Below are 20,999 nucleotides of genomic sequence, written 5' to 3'. Positions count from 1 at the left end.
TAATCCAACAACACCAGGATCAGCTCCTTTAATACCCTCGATTTCAGCAAAAACACTGAATGAGCAGGTGTCCCAATACTTTTGTCCATGTGGTGTACTTTCATCTATTAATGTGATCCTCACTGATAAAATCACACAGTACATTTACACCTGTAAACACATACACACAGAACCAGCACATTTACACCAGTAAACACACTTAACCAGTACATTTACACCAGTAAACACACACACACTCAACCAGTACATTTACACCAGTACACACACACTCAACCAGTACATTTACACCAGTTAACACACACCAACCAGTACATTTACACCAGTACACACACACACTCAACCAGTACATTTACACCAGTAAACACACACACACACACTCAACCAGTACATTTACACCAGTTAACACACACCAACCAGTACATTTACACCAGTCCACACTCAACCAGTACATTTACACCAGTAAACACATTCAACCAGTACATTTACACCAGTAAACACACACTCAACCAGTACATTAACACCAGTACACACACACTCAACCAGTACATTTACACCAGTAAACACACACTCAACCAGTACATTAACACCAGTACACACACACTCAACCAGTACATTTACACCAGAACACACACTACACCAGTACATTTACACCAGTACACACACACTCAACCAGTACATTTACACCAGTATACACACACTCAACCAGTACATTTACACCAGTACACACACTACACCAGTACATTTACACCAGTACACACACACACGTTCAACCAGTACATCAAGGGGAGGATCTACATATCAGGCAGTGAGTGAAGGTGATGGAGGTGCTGGACCAGGAAAAATGGACAAGCGTACGAATCTGAGACATGAACCAAGCTGTGATGTTCTAGACAATAACTGGATCAGAACATCTCCAGAACATCAGGCATCAGGTCTTGTGGGGTGTTCCTGGAATTTCCTGGTCACTACCTACCAAAAGTGCTCCATGAAAGGACAACCAGTGAAACAGTGAGTGCCCAAGGCTCACCAATGGTCATGGAGGTCCACCAATCCTAAAAGGAACCAAGATTAAAAGGGAGGACGCACTGAGAGGAACCAGAAATCAAGAGGAAGAACCGACTCCCAAAAGAAGAACCCCCCAAGAACATGGGGAAGAATCACTGAGTGAGACCAAGATTAGAGTGCTCCAAGGAAGGACAACCAGTGAACCGACAACAGGGTGATGCTCATGGAGGTCCTACCTCACAACTTACAGGCCTTAAGGGATCTGCTGTTTGCATCTTGGTGTCAGATACCACAGGACACCTTCAGAGGTCTTGTGGACGTCTTGTGGAAAGGGTTTTTAGCAACAGTTTGGGGGGAAAAGCTGCACAGATCGTTATTTAGGTAAACGTTGATCTTCATACAGAGGAAGACACTCTGATGGACCTCAAGCAGAGTGTTGAAGAACCTGGGCAGGGCAAATATCAAGAGCTTTCCCAAATTATAGGACTGCATAATTCAGCTTCCATAAATATGTGTTTACCTTGCGCTAACCTTTACCCGACTCTCTCTCTCTCTGTCTCTCTCTCTCTCTCTCTCTCTCTCTCTCTCTCTCTCGCTCTGCAGGTTGAGTTACAGGGCTGTATTTCTGTGTGTAATGGTCCCTGCAGGAGCTGAAACTTTACCCACCACCACCCCGTCACCGTAACGATCACAGCACCCCAATTAGCACCTGGCCTCCTCATCACTTGTCACCAACTCCCAATAGGCCCCGTTGTGACCTTTGACCTTACCGCTCGACCCATGCGACCCACGAGAAGCTTTTAAATCAGGTTGGGCTAAGGAGCACGTTCAGGAAAGATCCATGACATGACAGTCAGGCTGCCGTGCGCTCAGCGCTTCCCGATCACAGTCCTGCATTCGGGGATGGCCCTTGCTCCTCATACATGCATCTACAGTCTGGATTTGAACCAGGAAACCAGTTCTGAGTAGATTTTGATGGTCTTGAAGACTCTAAAAATACTTCAAAACCAGATACTGTTGCATTGAAGAACCACCGAACTCCTGAAGACTGAAGAAAAGGAGAAATCCCTAAGAGAATGGGGAAGAACCACTTTGCAGGACCAAGATTTAAAAGGAGAACATCCGTAAGACAACGAGGCAGACTGTGATGTTCTAGACAATGACCGAGTCAGAACATCTCCAGAACATCAGGAGTTTTCCTAGTATGCAGTGGTCACTACCTACCAAAAGTGCTCCAAGGAAGGACAACCAGTGAACCAGTGAGTGCGCAAGGCTCACCAATGGTCATGGAGGTCCCACCTCACAACTTTCAGGACAGGGCTTCAGAGGTCTTGTGGAGTTCTAATGCCAAAAGACCGTCAATCTGTGTTTTTTAACAATAGTTTGAGGAGGAACTCCATAAGAGCACAAGGCAGAAACACTAAAACATCCCTAAAAGCATGAGGAAGAGCCTCAAGATTCAAATGGACCAAGACTCAAAAGGAAGAGCCACTGAGAGGAACCAAGACTCAATAACAGAAACTACAGAAAATTTGTAGAAGAGCCACTGAGAGGAACCAAGACTCTAAAGGAAGAGTCACTGAAAGGAACCAAGACTCAAAAGGAAGAGCCACTGAGAGGAACCAAGACTCTCAAGAGGAAGAGTCACTGAAAGGAACCAAGACTCAATAACAGAAACTACAGAACATTTGGAGAAGAGTCACTGAGAGGAACCAACACTCAAAAGGAACTATAACAGAAACGACCTAAAATTTGTAGAAGAGCCACTGAGAGGAACCAAGACTCAAAAGGAAGAGTCACTGAAAGGAACCAAGACTCACAAAGAAAAGTCACTGAAAGGAACCACGACTCAAAAAGAAGAGTCACTGAGAGGAACCAAGACTCAAAAGGAAGAGCCACTGAGAGGAACCAAGACTCAAAAGGAAGAGCCACTGAGAGGAACCAAGACTCTAAAGGAAGAGTCCCTGAGAGGAACCAAGACTCAAAAAGAAGAGTCACTGAAAGGAACCAAGTCTCAAAAAGAAGAGTCGCTGAGAGGAACCAAGACTCAAAAGAAAGAGTCACTGAAAGGAACCAAGACTCAAAAGAAACTATAACAGAAACAACCTAAGATTTGTAGAAGAGCCACTGAGGGGAACCAAGACTCTCAAAAGGAACTTTCTAAATGTTTGACAAAGACCTTCAGAGAGGAGCCAACACTCAAAATAAGAACTCCCCCAAGAACATGAGGAAGAACCACTGAGTGGAACCAGGACTAAAAATGAAGGCCTTCCAAAGAGCATGGGGAAAGGAACCAAAACTCAAAAGAGGAACCTATATTCTTTACCTCTCAGAATAGTGTTTCCACTGCTCTAACAAAACTGCCTCTGTCTGAGAGAGCAGCACTGAGATGGTCACTATTCTAAAATAAAAAGTGCTGAGGCCTGCATGCCTCCGAGTCTTCAGAGTGAAAGCTCTGCTTCTAATAACTGGGTTATTGTTCCAGCGCTTCCCTCTGTTTGCCGGGCCAAGCCCCTTCAGACCGATTTCCACTTAATGCAGCAGATTTAGCCGTACGGTTGGCATGAGGCCTTTAGCGTGCGGTTAGTTCCGGGTAAGATGATCTTCCCCGTTCTTCCCTTCGGCAGCCTCGGAGGATGTTTAGATGTCTAAATGTGAGAGAAGTGTGTAGGTACAGCAGTGGCAGTCGTTGCGGTTGTCCTGGTTGAAAGGCCGGAACACTCAAAACCCAGACATTTAGACTAAAAGACGATCACCATCCATCTCCTGTCCTACAGGACCATTTAAGGTTGAATGGATCCTTGAACGAGGTCCAGTAAGGGCTGGTCCCAACCTCCTTCCAGCGTTCCTCAGTTTCCTCAACTCACCACAGCAACAGCCTCTGAGACAGTTCCTCTGTGAACAGCCTTTACATGAAAAAGCTCCTTAGACTTGCCTCAGAAGTTTAGCTGGTCAGGTTCAAGGTCATTAGAGGGTTTTCCTGGCTACTCCACACATCCCCCAGCCTTTCTTCTGAAATCGAGGGTATCATTAGAGAGGCTGACCCAGTGAGCCCCATCATCATTCCAGAGAACCCCTCAGTCTAATGCTGGGGGGCTTTACACCCCTCTCTAGCCCACACTCTGCATCAGACCAGAGAAGACTTTATGTGTCCCAGGTGGGATGTAGGAGTAATCAGGTGTTCCTCAGCAAGTAATGGTCAGTAGAATGGGATGAGCTATGAGGACAGAACAGCACTGATGTCAGATATGACAATACTGCCCCATCCTCCTCAACCAATCAGACTGTCAGAGGCCACAAACTATAAACATTTAGAGTCCGTATTCAAGCCCATCTTCTCCATCTGACCTCCACACACACGGGAGCAGCAAACAACGACACACACGATCAATATTGCATCTTACATACTCTCTACTACAGTTTGTATGGATTAAATGGCCAAAAGTATCTGGACAGGCTTTCTGAAAAAGGGCTTTAAGGAGCACACAGCTTACAGCTTATTTAATCTCTCTCTCTCTCTATATATATATATATATATATATATATATATACATATAGATAGATAGATATAGATATAGATACAGATATAGATAGATAGATATATGTAAACATAATAGAAAGCTGATATGCTAAAATGTAAAAAAATTAAATGTAATATGTATAATTTTAAATGCTACATTTTAAATGTTAGCATGTTTACTTCCTAAAATAATATAAATAACAAATGTAATATGAATTTCAACATAAAGGACATGGACACACTAAAATGTAAAAATAAAAAATTCACATTTCAAAAATAAATAAATGATATACTTATATACTTATATAATTATATACACACATTTAAATGTTACATTTTATGTTTATATTTTTTTTTTTATCATTTTTATAATTTTATATATTTTATTTTACATTTTTCTTTTATATTGGTGTTAAATCATATGGATTGTTGTTGGTTTTATATGAAATGTTCTTTTTAATGTTTTTTCATTCTCATTAAGTTGCAAGTGTTTTGGCTGTGCTGAAAATGAGTGATACCCTCAGTATTTCAATAAGAGTGACAATACAGTTGGTTGATTGAAATACAGAGAGAGAGAGAGAGAGAGAGAGAGAGAGAGAGAGAGAGAGAGAGGAAGAGTGTGAGAGAGAGAGAGGAAGAGTGTGTGAGAGAGAGAGAGAGAGAGAGAGAGAGAGAGGAAGAGTGTGAGAGAGAGAGAGGAAGAGTGTGAGAGAGAGAGAGAGAGAGAGAGAGGGGAGAGAGAGAGGGAGAGAAAGAGAGAGAGAGAGAGAGAGAGAGAGGGAGGGAGAGAGAGAGAGAGAGAGAGAGAGAGAGAGAGAGAGAGGGAGGCTGTCTGAGGCTCTACAGTCTGCAGTTTAACAGAGAGTTAACTCAATCAGTTAGCGCCATGAATATCCACACACACACACACACACACACACACACACACACAGGCATGTCTCCGCTGACAGCTTAAACAAGCCTGGGGTTTGTAGTGGGCTGGAGTTCCCCCTAGCCATGCGGCATTGCATACATGCATGTGTGTGCGTGTGTGTGTGTGCGTGTGTGCGTGTGTGTGTGTGCGTGTGTGTGTGTGTGTGTAAGCTGTTGTTTCCATTAGTTCATCTTCACACATCTCTAATGTCCATAAACATCAGGCCTGGCTGGAAAATCAATACGACCGCTTAAAAAATGACTAATCTGAGAGGTTACTCTCTCTCTCTCTCTCTCTCTCTCTCTCTCTCACACACACACACACACACACTCTTCACTTAACACTGGCTCAGGCCTGACCTTAACCTGACCTTCTGACCCAGACAGAGCCTTTTGTCTTCTGGTTAGAAGGACCACAGCTTTACCGGACCCCACGGCTCCACAGGTACTGTCACACACAGCAAAGCCCTCACTCCTGCAGTTCTGAATGGATTAAACGGCCAAAAGTATCCAGACAGGCAATGGAAATGATATAAATATATAAATTACATATGTGCACTATTGTGTATACAGTTACAATAAACAACTTCAAAATAATCAATATTGCATCCCACATACTCTCCCCTACAGTTTTTTTACTGATTAAATGGCCAAAAGTACCTGGACAGGCCTTCTAAATAAGTAAGTGCCGCTTCTTTAAGGTGCACTCAGCTTTTATACTCTCCATAGAAAAGCAGTGACTAATATAACAGGACGCTCTGGAGCAGCTGGAGAACATGAGGTCACCTAAGGTCACTGTTCCCAATGCTGAGCATGAACTAGAGGGGTGTAACCCCCCCACCCCCCACCCCCACATTCCCGAAACTCAAGCATTAGGCTTTGGGGTTCTGTGGAGAGATGATTAAACCCAATACCTTTATGTGAGCTGGAGAAGAACCTCACCTAATGCTCTTAGTCTCAGGTGGTTGAATGCAATCAAATTCTCCCCACAGCAATGTTCTAACGTAGTATAAGAGTGCTGGTGTCTGATTGGAGTAGCTGAACGATAAATCAGAGGTCTAACGTCTGCAGCGCAGAGGCCTTGGCCTAATACTCCAGCTGATCTCCACGGCGAGGAATCTGGAGAATGCTGTACCTTGGCCACGTCCGGGTCCGAGTAAACGCTGGGGCTGATTTTTCCGTTGCAAGCGCGGAGGGCTGTGATTAAGATTAACATCAGAAAGTGGAACAGGACTTTTCTAAGGCTTCGGAAGCATGCCGAGAATTTCCACCCAAACGTTTGAAGGCTGAACCTTCCTGCACAGCGCAGGGCAGTGCTAACCTCAGGAAGAATAAACTGCGTGATTCAGCTTAAAACACAGACCCAGACCTCATCTTACACACACACACACACACACACACATACTGTGTATATAACCATTTGTGTGGACTAAATTCCCAACACAATGATTAGGACCTGAATGTACACACATACACTCTCTCTCTCTTCACCTAACAATGACCCATGCCTGACCTTACCCTGACCTTCTGACCCAGACAGAGCCTTTTGTCCTCTGGTTAGAAGCAGAAGAGAGTCACCCTCAGCCCCTCACCCATCATAACCTGACCCCACAGCTCCACAGGTACTGTCACACAAAGCAATGCACTCCCTCCTGCAGTTCTGAATGGATTAAATGGCCAAAAGTATCCAGACAGGCCTTCAAAACACAGTGCAGTAAGTGAAATATCTCTTAGAATGGCATCTGCAGGCCTAGGCATGCATGTGTGTGTATTTAGCACGTTGTGGGGACCTTATCCACACAGGATGAGCACCCACAGACCCACATTTCTCAAACACACAGACATACACACTATAATCAAAAGCATGTATGTGTGTATTTAGCACTTTGTGGGGACCTAATCCACACAGGATGATTAGGACTTGGATGGGAGTCTACTACTTGCAATAGAGACACACACACACACACACACACACACACCAATGCAGTAAATGCTCAATCACAGAGGTCTCTCAGAACAGCACCCACAGACCCACAGTTCCCAAACACACAGACATACACACTATAATCAAAAGCATGTGCGTGTGTATTTAGCACTTTGTGGGGACCAAATTCACACAGGATGTTTATGACTTGGATGGGAGGCTTGTTTCAGAGTCTTTAACAATGCACCAATACACACTAGCACTACTTGCAATATACACACATACATACACACACACACCAATGCAGTAAATGCTCAGACACACACACATATTTAGACATACATACAGACATACACACTATAATCAAGCATGTACGTGCGTGTGTATTTAGCACTTTGTGGGGACCAAATCCACACAGGATGATTAGGACTTGGATGGGATGCTGGGTTTACAGTGTGTGCCAACACTAACACACACTAACACAGTGCACTTACATGCACACACACACACACAGACACTGACGCAGTAAGTGAAGTATGGTCATTGATCGAGGTCTCTCAGAACAGCATACATTGGGCCTAAACCTCATCACACACACACACACAAACACACTGTAATCAAGTGTGTATTTAATACTTTGTGGGGACCGATTGCACACAGGATGATTAGGACTTGAATGGGATGCTGGGGTTACAGTCTGTACCAACACCAACAGACACTAGCACAGTGTATAAACTTACTGAGAACAGCACCCACAGGCCCAAACCTTAAACCCAAAATGAATAGGACCACCAGCACTAACACCACACACACCTTCCTCATCCGTCCGATCATCAGCTTTCAGTTTATCCTGAGTGTTCTGAGTGGTAACAGGTTTATTTAACATTACGTTTCCTAAGGGATGATCTTTACAGATGACCGGTCCATCCATTTATGTTATTTATCTTTTTTTTTTTTACCTAAAAGGAGATACATATATATAGCTCCGGGGAAAATGACTATATATATATATATATATATATATATATATATATATATATATATGTATATATAAATGTCTGGAACGACTGCCGGACATGTAGAGATGCTAATTTAAGAAAATTAAGTGGTATATATATTCAGCTCTAAAAAAAGTGTTGCTTTTATGACTTTTATGTGTGTGTGTGTGTGTGTGTGTGTGTGCAAAAATTCCCTGAGTCATAAAAGCCCATGGAAATACAAAAGCATGTTTTAATGAATGCATTCAGTTAGTTTAAGCTGCACCCATTGCTGACACAGATGTGCAAATGCACACACACAGCTTGTCCAGTCCCTGTAGATGTAGATGACCCTCTGAAGCAGATTGGCACCAAGCCTAATACCCCCCCAATGTTGAGCTGACACACACTACATGTCCAACTGGTCTAGTCCCTGTAGATAAGTGCCGCTAAGAACCTATTGGCACCATGCTGCCCCCCAGCCCCCCGGCATTGAGTCCTCTGAATGATGGTCGATGCTCCATTCACTCAACACTTTTGGTTGGGATGAGTTGGGGTGAGTTGCGGATGATGAGGTCAACATCCTGACCTCACTAAGGCCTTCTTCCCTGGACAGTAGAGACAGTTGCTCCAACAAAAGCAGGGCAAGCATTTTTGTGTTGGATACCTTCGATTTCAAAGGCAATGCATGAGCAGGTGTCCAGATACTTTTGTCCACATCATGCATATATTAAACTGAAGAAAGTATTGGTGTTTTTCGGTGTTTTATCTGTGAGAAGTTCATTGTATCCGTCACAACGAGTTCACAGTTCATTGCTTTTGGATTCAGTCTGAAAGAGTCCGGGACGCTTGACTCCTGGCCGGCCTCACGTGCCAGAAACACTCTGAAGTGGCAAACCGTGAACTCTGGCTGTGTGTTTGTGTGCCGCGACTGTAGAGAGATCATTTGCGGGCGAATGCCAAGAATGCCTCACATTTCTGGTGAACGCTAAACCCAAAACAAGCGTCTCGGCGCAGAAAACAACACGCCGTGATGGCTGAAAAATGTTGGACCCCCGTCTAAGAAGCCCACTCTGTGGTGTCTGCTGGGAAGGGTGTCGCCTTTCCCTGCTCTGCCTTCCATTGTTATTGCATGTGAATTAAATTAGATGCGTTTGGAGGCAGTATTGACGGAGCTGATTTAATTAGCGGCTGATGACGAAAGTGAGGAAAGGTGATGAGCGGAGCGCAGGCTCTTATCTGGGTCTATTTCTGTGGCGTTATCTGCATGCAAGCGTCCAAAGACTACAGCAGTAAATCACTGTGTTATTGACCATCACACCTCAGGGGAAACTAGCAAGTACTGTGATGCACGTTGGGTAAAAATGAATGGCTAGACTAAATACCGGACAAAAACAGAGCCAATAGTCATGTCAGAACATCTGGTAGTATTCCTGGCCTCCTGGTTTTTGCTCCTATTCTATTTTCCACCCTATATAAGCCTTTCTTTATTGTACCACGCTTAGCCGAGACCTATATTCATGCCCGGCCGTTTATTTTTCCAGTCGGGCCGCAGCAGCCTCTGCTCATTCAGAGTTTATTATCCTGTTTGGGGCATCATGACACTGCATTAGCTGGCTGAGGACGTGAACTGAGCGGCCTGCGAGGTGAGAAAAGTGGAATATGGCAGCAGATCTTTCTGTGGCCTGACTGTTCACGTCTGCTGCAGTGAACTCTTGCTGACCGGGGGTCAAATTACAGCGGCAAACCAGCGGAAAACTGGACTCCCCAGCTTTGTCTTACGCTCAGGAAGCCCCTACCTTGTCCTCGTGCATCCACTCCTTGGCCACTTTATTAGAAACACCTAGTTTGTGCATCTTCACTGGCCACTTTATTAGAAACACCCACCTTGTGCTTTGACTCACTGGCCACTTTATTAGAAACACCCACCTTGTGCTTTATCACTGGCCACTTTATTAGAAACACCCACCTTGTGCTTTATCACTCGCCACTTTATTAGAAACACCTAGTTTGTGCTTCTTCACTGGCCACTTTATTAGAAACACCTAGTTTGTGCTTCTTCACTGGCCACTTTATTAGAAACACCCACCTTGTGCTTCGACTCACTGGCCACTTTATTAGAAACACCCACCTTGTGCTTTATCACTCGCCACTTTATTAGAAACACCTAGTTTGTGCTTCTTCACTGGCCAGTTTATTAGAAACACCCACCTTGTGCTTAGACTTACTGGCCACTTTATTAGAAACACCCACCTTGTGCTTTATCACTGGCCACTTTATTAGAAACACCCACATTGTGCTTTGACTCACTGGCCACTTTATTAGAAACACCCACCTTGTGCTTCGACTCACTGGCCACTTTATTAGAAACACTGACCTTGTACTTCCACTAACTGGCCATTTTATTAGAAACACTGACCTTGTACTTCCACTAACTGGCCACTTTATTAGAAACACCCATGTTGTGCTTCGACTCACTGGCCACTTTATTAGAAACACCTATCTTGTGCTTTATCACTGGCCACTTTATTAGAAACACCCACATTGCGATTTCACACTGGCCACTTTATTAGAAACACCCACATTGTGCTTTGACTCACTGGCCACTTTATTAGAAACACCCACCTTGTGCTTAGACTCACTGGCCACTTTATTAGAAACACCCACATTGTGCTTCCACTCACTGGCCACTTTATTAGAAACACCCATGTTGTGCTTCGACTCACTGGCCACTTTATTAGAAACACCTGCCTTGTGCTTCCACTCACTGGCCACTTTATTAGAAACACCTATCTTGTACTTTGACTCACTGGCCACTTTATTAGAAACACCTATCTTGTACTTTGACTCACTGGCCACTTTATTAGAAACACCTACCTTGTGCTTCCACTCACTGGCCACTTTATTAGAAACACGTACTTCTTCTTCCCCCTATAGCGAGCTTTGGCAGTCTTCCAGTACCCAAACATACCTAACCAGCTCCACAAAAGAAGGGGTTTCTGATAAAGTGGCCAGTGTGTTTTATCACAGCTTCTTTGGCTGTTTTGGTCCATCTTAAGCGCTCTCTGCAGGATCTGATCCACCTGCCAACTCTCTGGGGCCTCTATTTCCCTCTTCCTCATTTTCCCATCCTCACACTTTCTTTTAACGAGCTGCAGGAAATCTCACAGCCTCATGCCTCCCACAGCAGGGGTTCTAGACTCGACTGCATCACCTGCTGCCTCCCAGCTTTTTGCACCATTCCTTTTCTCTCCGTTTGATTTTCTGAGCTGGAAAAGATCCCAGAGCCCGAATGCTTTCCACAGAATAGAGTCACAGACACGGTTTTATGGGCCAGAGTTTCCAAACTGGACCGTAGGCCTCCAACCCTGCGGCAAGGCTGCTGCTGAGCAGATCTACGACGCGCGTCCGACCCAACAGTGCGTGATTTCATACCAAGACGACAAGAGCCTAGCAACACCATAGAAACCAACTTGAAGCCCATAGCAACAACATGAAACACCATAGCCACTACCTAGCAACATCATTGCAACCACCTAGCAACGCCATAGCAACCACCTGGGACACCATAGCAACTGCCTAGCAACACCACAGCAACCACCTGGGACACCATGGCAACTGCCTAGCAACATCATAGCAACCTCCCAGGATGATATTGCAGCCACCCAGCAACCCCATAGCAACCACTTGAGAGACCTAGCAAAAACCAACTGTGCGGCCATTCACTGGCCACTAGAAACACCTACCTTGTGCTTCTTCACTGACCACTTTATTAGAAACACCAACCACATAGGTCCACTAACTCGTCTCTTTATTAGAACCCCCTACCTTGTGCTTCACCTCCACTACCTAGCAACATCATAGCAACACCATGGCAACCACCTGGGACACCATAGCAACTGCCTAGCAACACCAGAGAAACCAACTTTATTAGAAACACCAACCATGGATGTTACAGCAACCATTTGGGACTCCACAGCAGCCACATAGCAACCATCTGGAACACTAACAACAGCAAACACCTAGCAACCCCAGCATAGCAACCATACAGCATCAACATAACACCTACTTGGGACACCATAGCGAACACCACGAAAAACACTATAGCAGCCACCTAGCTCACATCTTTGCCACATTCCCAGCACTGCTGTAGTTCCTTCAGGATAGTTAAGCTTTAGTAATCCACTCACTCTCCACTCTGAGCAGTACCTTCATCCAATACTTCAGTACAGTTACAAACATAGACTGAAGAGGCCAGAATTGAGACTTTGAGGCTCTGCAGGAAAGGCCACAATATGAAAAACTGCCCCTCCTGTCCGTCCTGTTCCCCTCCCTCCCCAGTGAGACACAGCAAACGTCCAGACTAGGAACACATCACATCTCTCAACATCCCATCAAGAGCTCCAGAGCTCCAGAGCTACGATTCCTTCATTACACCATTTGCTTCTCCATGGATTGTTCTCAGGGGTTCTGTCCGCTCCTTAAGAACTTCCCCAGACCTCAGTTTAAAGGCCAGCCCAGTGAAATATACACACATGTCCAAAGGTTTGTGGACACCCACTAACCTTTTTATCAGCGGCAGGGTTATGGGCACCCAAGGTTCTTTGGTGTGATCCACTGAGGCCCCACCTCACAACTTACAGGATCTGCTGCTAACGTCTTGGTGCCAGATCCCACAGGACACCCTCATAGGTTTTAATGTTATGGCTGATCGCCGCATGTATCGGCTCTGCAGCATGTCTTTAAATCATGGTTGAAACCAATCCCAGCGTGAGACAGAGAAGATCCAGCGCCGAGGTTCATTCATTACATCTCCCCTCATCCAGGGACTGTTCTGGAGACCTGTCCAGACCACAGCTCAGCCAGAACACAGACCAATCACGTCCACATCTGCCCTCTCACTCACAGGCTGGGTCCTTTTTGTCCTCAGTGCAGGCTTCTTAAAGCGTGTGGAGGTGCTTAGCAATCTCTAATAGACTCGCTTGTGTGGTTTCTGACACTGTTTCTGACACAATTCAGGCTTCAAGAAAAAAAAGGATACTGATGCAAAAGTTTGGGCACCCCTGGCCTAGTGACATGTGTTGTTGATGTTCTGAGTGTAAATAAGTGAGCAAATTCTCTATTGGAAATTTTATTATGATATTTTAATACACAATTAGTATTCAGTATTTACTGAATTTAAGTCAAAATATAAAACATAAACCATTGCTGAAGCTATATTTTATGTTTTGTTTTCCCCAACTTGTTCAATTCAGTAAATAAACAGTATATTGTTTATAAAAAATTACACTTTTCTACACATATTTACACTTCAAACAACAACTTTTACCTTACATTTAATTAGGGATGCCAAAACTATTGCATATTATTGTATCTTGGCAAGTAAAATATTGTAAATATAGTTAATTATTTTAAGAGTGTTTATCAACTTTCTCTAGATATAATAACCTTAACCTCCTGAGACCTGGAATTTAGCTTGGTGTGCATTTTTAATTTCTCCTATGTGGGATTAGTAGAACCTAACAAGCATAAAAACTAAACTTAGTCTTTTTACAGAAAGTCGACTTAGCAGAAAACAGTGTCCTCATATGAGGTCAAAGGGTCGAAGTTTTAAAAAAGTGAAGTATCATGGTGCAGAGAAGCAGAAATGTAATGTCCCAGTATGAGGATGCTGGGTCTCAAGAGGTTAAATAAGCGAAATGACATCTAGAAATAAGTCGATTCATCCAATTTTTACCTCATTTGGAAATTATTTTAAGAGTGTTTTTTGAATCAACTTACTCTAGACAGAATAACTTTAAACAAGTCAAATAAAACCTAGAAATAAGTCGATTCATAATTTTGTTTTGATAATCTCATTTATTATGAGATTATTCTAGATAAAATAAATGAAAAAGAGTAAAATAAAATATAAAAATTAGTTAATCCACATTTTTCTTAGAGTGTTTCTAACCTAATCAACTTGTTCTAGATAGAATAAATTAAAGCAAGTAAAATATTTAGAAATTATCTAATAATTCTCATATTGACATTTATTTTAAGAATGTTATATGTGGATTAATGATATCGATTAATTAATTCATCAGATATTTTACTTGTTTCCCAATTAGAAATATTAGATATTAATACTAAACATTAGATATGAATACTAGATCTTTGATACTAATTTTAATACTAATTATTCGTTATTAATACGAAATATTAGATATTGACTAGATTTATAATGGATTTACTTGACAAATTTAACATTTTTGACATGCAAAAAAGGCAAATGCAGTTATCTTGGTGAGTGAAATTCTCAAATATCTAAAAAACAAAAATATTATATCTAATTCTGAATCTAAATATTGTAAGAATATTGTGAGATTCATCTATTTTTATTCATCTATAAGTTAAAAAATACTCACCTATACATTTAGGCATGTGGTGAGCATGATGCTAATCAGTAAGCTAATAAACTTCCAAGGCTATGTTAGACTCGCAGCTCCAGTGTAAAACTAAAGAAGCACCAAACATGCCCCGAGACGATTTGGGACGAGAAGAAACCAGTAAGTTTGAATTCTGGCTGAACTGCTGCATTAATCCAGTCCAGATCCGGACCCTCGGTCACAAATTACCTTTGGAATTCCGATCTGGGATTTAGATTTTTCTTTTTTTTGTCTGCGCAAGTCAGTCATAGTGTCCAAAAACTTCTGATCTGACCCAGAGCTGCTTTATTCCCTTTGGATACACAGGGAGCTTTAACTGGCTGTCAACACCATGACCTTTGACTAAGTAGGTCATCCAGATTAGCGCTGAGGGAAGAGGGTAACGTGGCGCTTTTCAACAACCAGCCAGGAGCGCTGAATGTTGGGGCTCCTCCGTGTGCCTGAGGTCTCATTTTCTTCCAGACTGCCACGCTCCCAACCCTGTCATACAGGAAGCACTGACCCAAACCAGCACAATGCAGGAAACAATGAATAAGGGAGAGAAAATAGAAGGATGAGGAAAAGGCAAAGCTCTAATAACTGGAAAGAGTCATGATGAAAAAGTGAAAAAAGGAAAGGAAAGGAGTCAAGTGTTCCACCCAGACAAAAACAGAAAGGGCCAAAAACATGAGAATCAGTCCAGGCTAATCCTGCACCCTTCTGCTCGTCACTATTGAGATGTTTTTACAATCAAAAGTGCAGAAGCTGATTTTCCTGTTCTATTTTACACCCTTTACATGTATGGTTTTACTGATGGGACTTCCCATGGCTGGTTCCTGGTTAGTATGGTCCCAACGATGGGATCAATCATAACTGGCCTATTAGTGTAGTCCTAAGGGTAGGATTTACTGTGACTGGCATCTGGTTAGTATGATCCCAAGGTTGGGTTTGCTGTGGTTGGTCACTGAGTAGAATGGTCCCAAGAATGGGATCTGTCATGACTAGCCCATGTTAGTATAGTCCTAAGGGTAGGACTTCCCATGACGGGTTCCTGGTTGGTATGGTCCCAAGGTTGGGATTGGCTGTGGTTGGTCCTCAAGAAGTGAGATTTGCTGTGGCTGATCACTGAGTAGAATGGTCCCAATGGTGGGATTGGCTGGCCCCTGGTTAGTATGGTCCCAAGGATGGGATCTGTCATGACTGGCCCCTGGTTAGTATGGTCCCAAGGATGGGATCTGTCATGACTAGCCCATGTTAGTATAGTCCTAAGGGTAGGACTTCCCATGACGGGTTCCTGGTTAGTATGGTCCCAAGGTTGGGATTGGCTGTGGCTGGTCCCTTCGAAGTATGGTCCCAAGGTTGGGATTGGCTGTGGTTGGTCCTCAAGAAGTGAGATTTGCTGTGGCTGATCACTGAGTAGAATGGTCCCAATGGTGGGATTGGCTGGCCCCTGGTTAGTATGGTCCCAAGGATGGGATCTGTCATGACTGGCACATGATTAGTACAGTCCTAAGGGTAGGATTTACTGTGGCTGGTCCCTGGTTAGTATGATCCCAATGGTGAGATTTGCCATGGCTGGTCACTGAGTAAAATTGTCCCAATGGTGGGATTTGCCTTGGATGGCCCCTGGTTAGTATGGTCCCAAGAATGGGATTTGCTTTGGTTGGTCCTCGAGATGTATGGTCCCAACAGTGAGATTTGCTGTGGCTGGTCACTGAGTAGAATAGTCCCAATGGTGGGATTTGCCTTGGATGGCCCCTGGTTAGTATGGTCCCAAGCATGGGATCTTTTTATAACTGGCCCATTAGTGTAGTCCTAAGGGTATTATTTACTGTGGCTGGTTTCTGGTTAGTATGGTCCCAATGGTGAGATTTGCTGTGGCTGGTCACTGAGTAGAATGGTCCCAATGGTGGGATTTGCCTTGGCTGGCCCCTGGATAGTACAGTCCTAAGGGTAGGTTTTATTGTGGCTGTCCCTGGTTAGTATGGTCCCAATGGTGAGATTTGGAGATTTGCCATGGCTGGTCACTGAGTAGGTCCCTTGATTGGCCCCTGGTTAGTATGGTGCCAAGGATGGGATCTGTCATGGCTGGCTCCTGGTTAGTATGGTACCAAGGGTGAGACTTGCTGTGGCTGGTCACTGAGTAGTATGGTCTCAAGGCTGGGATTTGCTGTGGCTGGTCCATGAGTAGCATGGTCCTGAGGATGGGATTTGCCTTGGCTGGTCCCTGGTTAGTATGGTCCCAAGGATGGGATCTGTCATGTCTGGTCCCTGATTAGTACAGTCCTACTGGGGGCAATTGCCACGGCAGATTCCTGGTTAGTACGGTCCCACCAGTCGGATTTGCCATGGCTGCTCCCTGGTTACAAAAGCCTCAACAGTGGGATTTGCCATGGCTGCTCCCTTGTTAGCACAGGATCGATTATAAGTTCAGGTGGATTTGTTGTGGCTGGTCCCTGAGACATAGGGTCCCATTGGTGAGATCTGTCATGGCTGTTCCCTGATAGTATGGCCCCATGGATGGGATCTATCCTGGCTAGCCCATGGTTAGTATGGTCCCAGGGGTGGGATTTGTAATGAGTGGTCCCTGGTTAGTACGATCCCAAGGAATGCACCCTCCACTCCTGATCTGAACGGTTCAGAGGTTTTCTCGATGAAGGTTTGTTTTTATGTAAGGATGACCCGTCTTCCTAAAGACACACCATTATCAGTGCATCCATGTTTAAACTAGCCTCCAGACGGCTCTGGCAACGTCTGCACTGTGTTAATACAGCTCTCCTGGAGTTCTGGACACGGATCAAAGCAAACTCAACACTGAGGGTTTTGTGAGGAGGGGGAGTCCGTCAAAATACTGAAGTCTGCTTACATTCCCCCCTTCATCACTTCCAATTCAGCCAGCCATCCGTGCCCGTGCAGCTTTTCATAAAGTGCAGCACCAAAACCTGGTTTCACTGAAGCTGAGCTGGAGGTCCGTAACTTTCAGCGCTGGTTAAAATTTAACAGCCTTTTCTTTCTTTTAACAAAGAAACAGGGATACTGCTACAGTCGCATTCACTCCTCTACCGGCACTCAACAACAGAAACTCCACAAATCCTTCTAGTAATGCTGTTTATCTCAGGACGATGGATCTGCCCTAACTAGCAAGCTCTTGTTTAGAAATGTTTAGAAATGTTAATTGCATAACTGTTGCAAACACATTTACTTCACATCCTTTTCGGTTCACTAATGCTGTATGCAGACTATTATCTCTATTCTAGTCTATAGGAGTGTTTATTGAGGTGTTTATGGACTAATAGCTATATTCTAGTGTATATGAGTGTTTATTAAGGTGTTTATGGACTAATATCCCATAGTCTAGTGTAAAGGAGTGTTTATTGAGGTGATTATGGACTAATATCACCTATTGTAGTGTATAGGGGTGTTTATTGAGGTGTTTATGGACTAATATCACCTATTCTAGTGTATAGGAGTGTTTATTGAGGGTGTTTATGGACTAATATCACCTATTGTAGTGTATAGGGGTGTTTATTGAGGTGTTTATGGACTATCTCTGTTTTAGTGTAAAGAAGTGTTTATTGAGGGTGTTTATGGACTAATATCACCTATTGTAGTGTATAGGGGTGTTTATTGAGGGTGTTTATGGACTAATATCACCTATTGTAGTGTATAGGGGTGTTTATTGAGGTGTTTATGGACTATCTCTGTTTTAGTGTAAAGAAGTGTTTATTGAGGGTGTTTATGGACTAATATCACCTATTGTAGTGTATAGGGGTGTTTATTGAGGTGTTTATGGACTAATATCTCCTATTCTAGTGTAGAGGAGTGTTTATTGAGGGTGTTTATGGACTAATATCAGCTATTGTAGTGTGTAGGAGTGTTTATTGAGGTGTTTATGGACTAATATCACCTAGTCTAGTGTATAGGGGTGTTTATTGAGGGTATTTGTGGATAAATATCTTCTATTTTAGAGTATAAGAATGTTTATTGAGGTCGGTTATGGACTAATATATCTCCTGTTCTAGAGTAGATGAGTGTTTTTTGAAGGTATTTATGGACTAATATCTAATTTTCTAGTCTATAGGAGTGTTTATTAAGGTGTTTATGGACTAATATCTCCTATTCTAGTGTAGAGGAGTGTTTACTGAGGTGTGTATGGACTAATATATCTCCTGTTTTAAAGTAGATGGGTGTTTTTTGAGGGTAGTTATGGACTAATATCTAATTTTCTAGTCTATAGGAGTGTTTATTATATAATCAAATTCATATATAAACTCATTTTTAAATATAGACACATTAATATATATATATATATACAATTCTACAAATGTTTAATAATAAAAAAAAAAATTATGGTCTAACATCTTCTACAATATTCCCCCAAAATGCCAACATAATGCAAAATCTAATAAATGTTTTTTTTATTTTATTTATATATTTAAAAGCTGTTGTGACTTAAGCTGTGAAAGGGGAGTGATGGTGGAGATCAGTGAGAGTAATTTAGATGTTATTTCTGTACTGAAATAATAATGAAGTCACACACATCTGGCGTAATTTGATGTTTTTTCTACCTCATTTTTATACCATATTAAACAACCTCACTTACACCAGAGCCATGTCATAAATCTACTGGCCCGTGTTTCTTGTTTTTCTGAGATAAGAGGCGTTATTCACCACATGAAACAAATGTGAAATGAAAACAGCCCCAACTGATCAGAACGGATCCAAACAATGACGGCCGTCCAATTGGAGACATTCGTTCCACATTAGCACATACTAATGGGAAAGCACCCAGCAGGGAGCGAGTGGCAGCTGCATAAGATTGATACTGAGATGTGGGGGATGACGTCACATTTTGCAGCTGGTTTAGAGACGATCAACCCCCGGGGGGGGGGGGTTCTAAAAAGGGAAGCAGAAGGTAGGTGGGTGTTTCTAATAAAGTGTCCAGCAGTGGCAACACAAGGGAGGTGTTTCCAATAAAGTGTCCAGGGAGTGGATATACTAGGTATGTACTTCTGATAAAGTGGCCAGTGAAGAAACTTGGTGGGGTCTCTCAGTCACTACAGGAGAGCACCTCACACCAGTAGGACATGATCACAGACAGAAACAGACCATCAACTTACCTTGGAAGGGGAGGAAGACCCTGGGCTGTGGCGGGGAGAGAGCGGAGACGAAGGTGGTGAAGAAGAGGAGAGGAAGGACCACCTGCCTCGCCATTACGGACTTCACCAAATTTTCCATGACTCCAGTGGTGAGGAGTCCGCACCTAAACCAGCACGCCTGCACAGTGGAGACAAGGAGAACGTCTTCAGATTCACAAAGATGAGTGCATCCTAGCAATATCCTGAGTTACCATAGCAACCATAGCAAGTACCTAATTACCACCTTGAATGTCTTAGACCCCACCTGAAATACCATATTAATTGCATTTCTACACCCTTGCAACAATATAGTGACCATCTTGGATACCATAGCTACCACTTGGGGAAAAAAAAATCAAATCAATGTCCTCAGTCACCATAGCAACCAAATGAACCCAAAACCAAAACAAAAATGTCACAGAAACCACCAAAACAAAAATATTGCACCTACTTGAAATTCAGCAACCAACTGGGACAATTTAGCAATCACCCTAGCAACCACTCGGTGCACCATAGTAACAACTAAAAATACTTTACCAACCGACATAAATACTCCCTAGCAACTGCCTGGAACACTTTAGCAACCACCTAGGAATATGTTAATAAAATCCTAAAACCCACTTGGCAACCACCTGGGACTTCTTAACCACCACCTGAAAAAACACAGCAATATCACAGCAATTGCATTGCTATATAGCAGCAATGCAATTACTATGCAATTGCAGCAACATAGCAACCACCTTGGATACCATAGCAAGAGCCTAATTACCACCTTAAACATCTTGGAAACCACCCACAATGCCACAGAAACCATCAAGAAACACGAAACCATTGCACACCCGGGACACTTAGCAACCACCCTAGCAACCACCTAGGAATATGTTAACAACACCAAAGAACCCACTTAGCAACCACCTTGGATACCATTGCAAGTGCCTAATTATCACCCTGAGCATCCCAGTAACCACCAGCACCCAATTGGGATTAACAAAACCTTGGAATTTAGCAACCACCTGTGGCAAATTAACAACCACCCTAGCAACCACCTAGGAATATATTAACAATACCATAAAACCTACCTAGAAACCACCCTAGCAACCACCTAGGATTATATTA

Source organism: Salminus brasiliensis, chromosome 2, assembly GCF_030463535.1.
Source record: "Salminus brasiliensis chromosome 2, fSalBra1.hap2, whole genome shotgun sequence".
Lineage (NCBI taxonomy): Eukaryota > Metazoa > Chordata > Actinopteri > Characiformes > Bryconidae > Salminus > Salminus brasiliensis.
The sequence above is the reverse complement of the archived record's forward strand: the minus strand, read 5'-3'. Positions refer to the sequence as shown.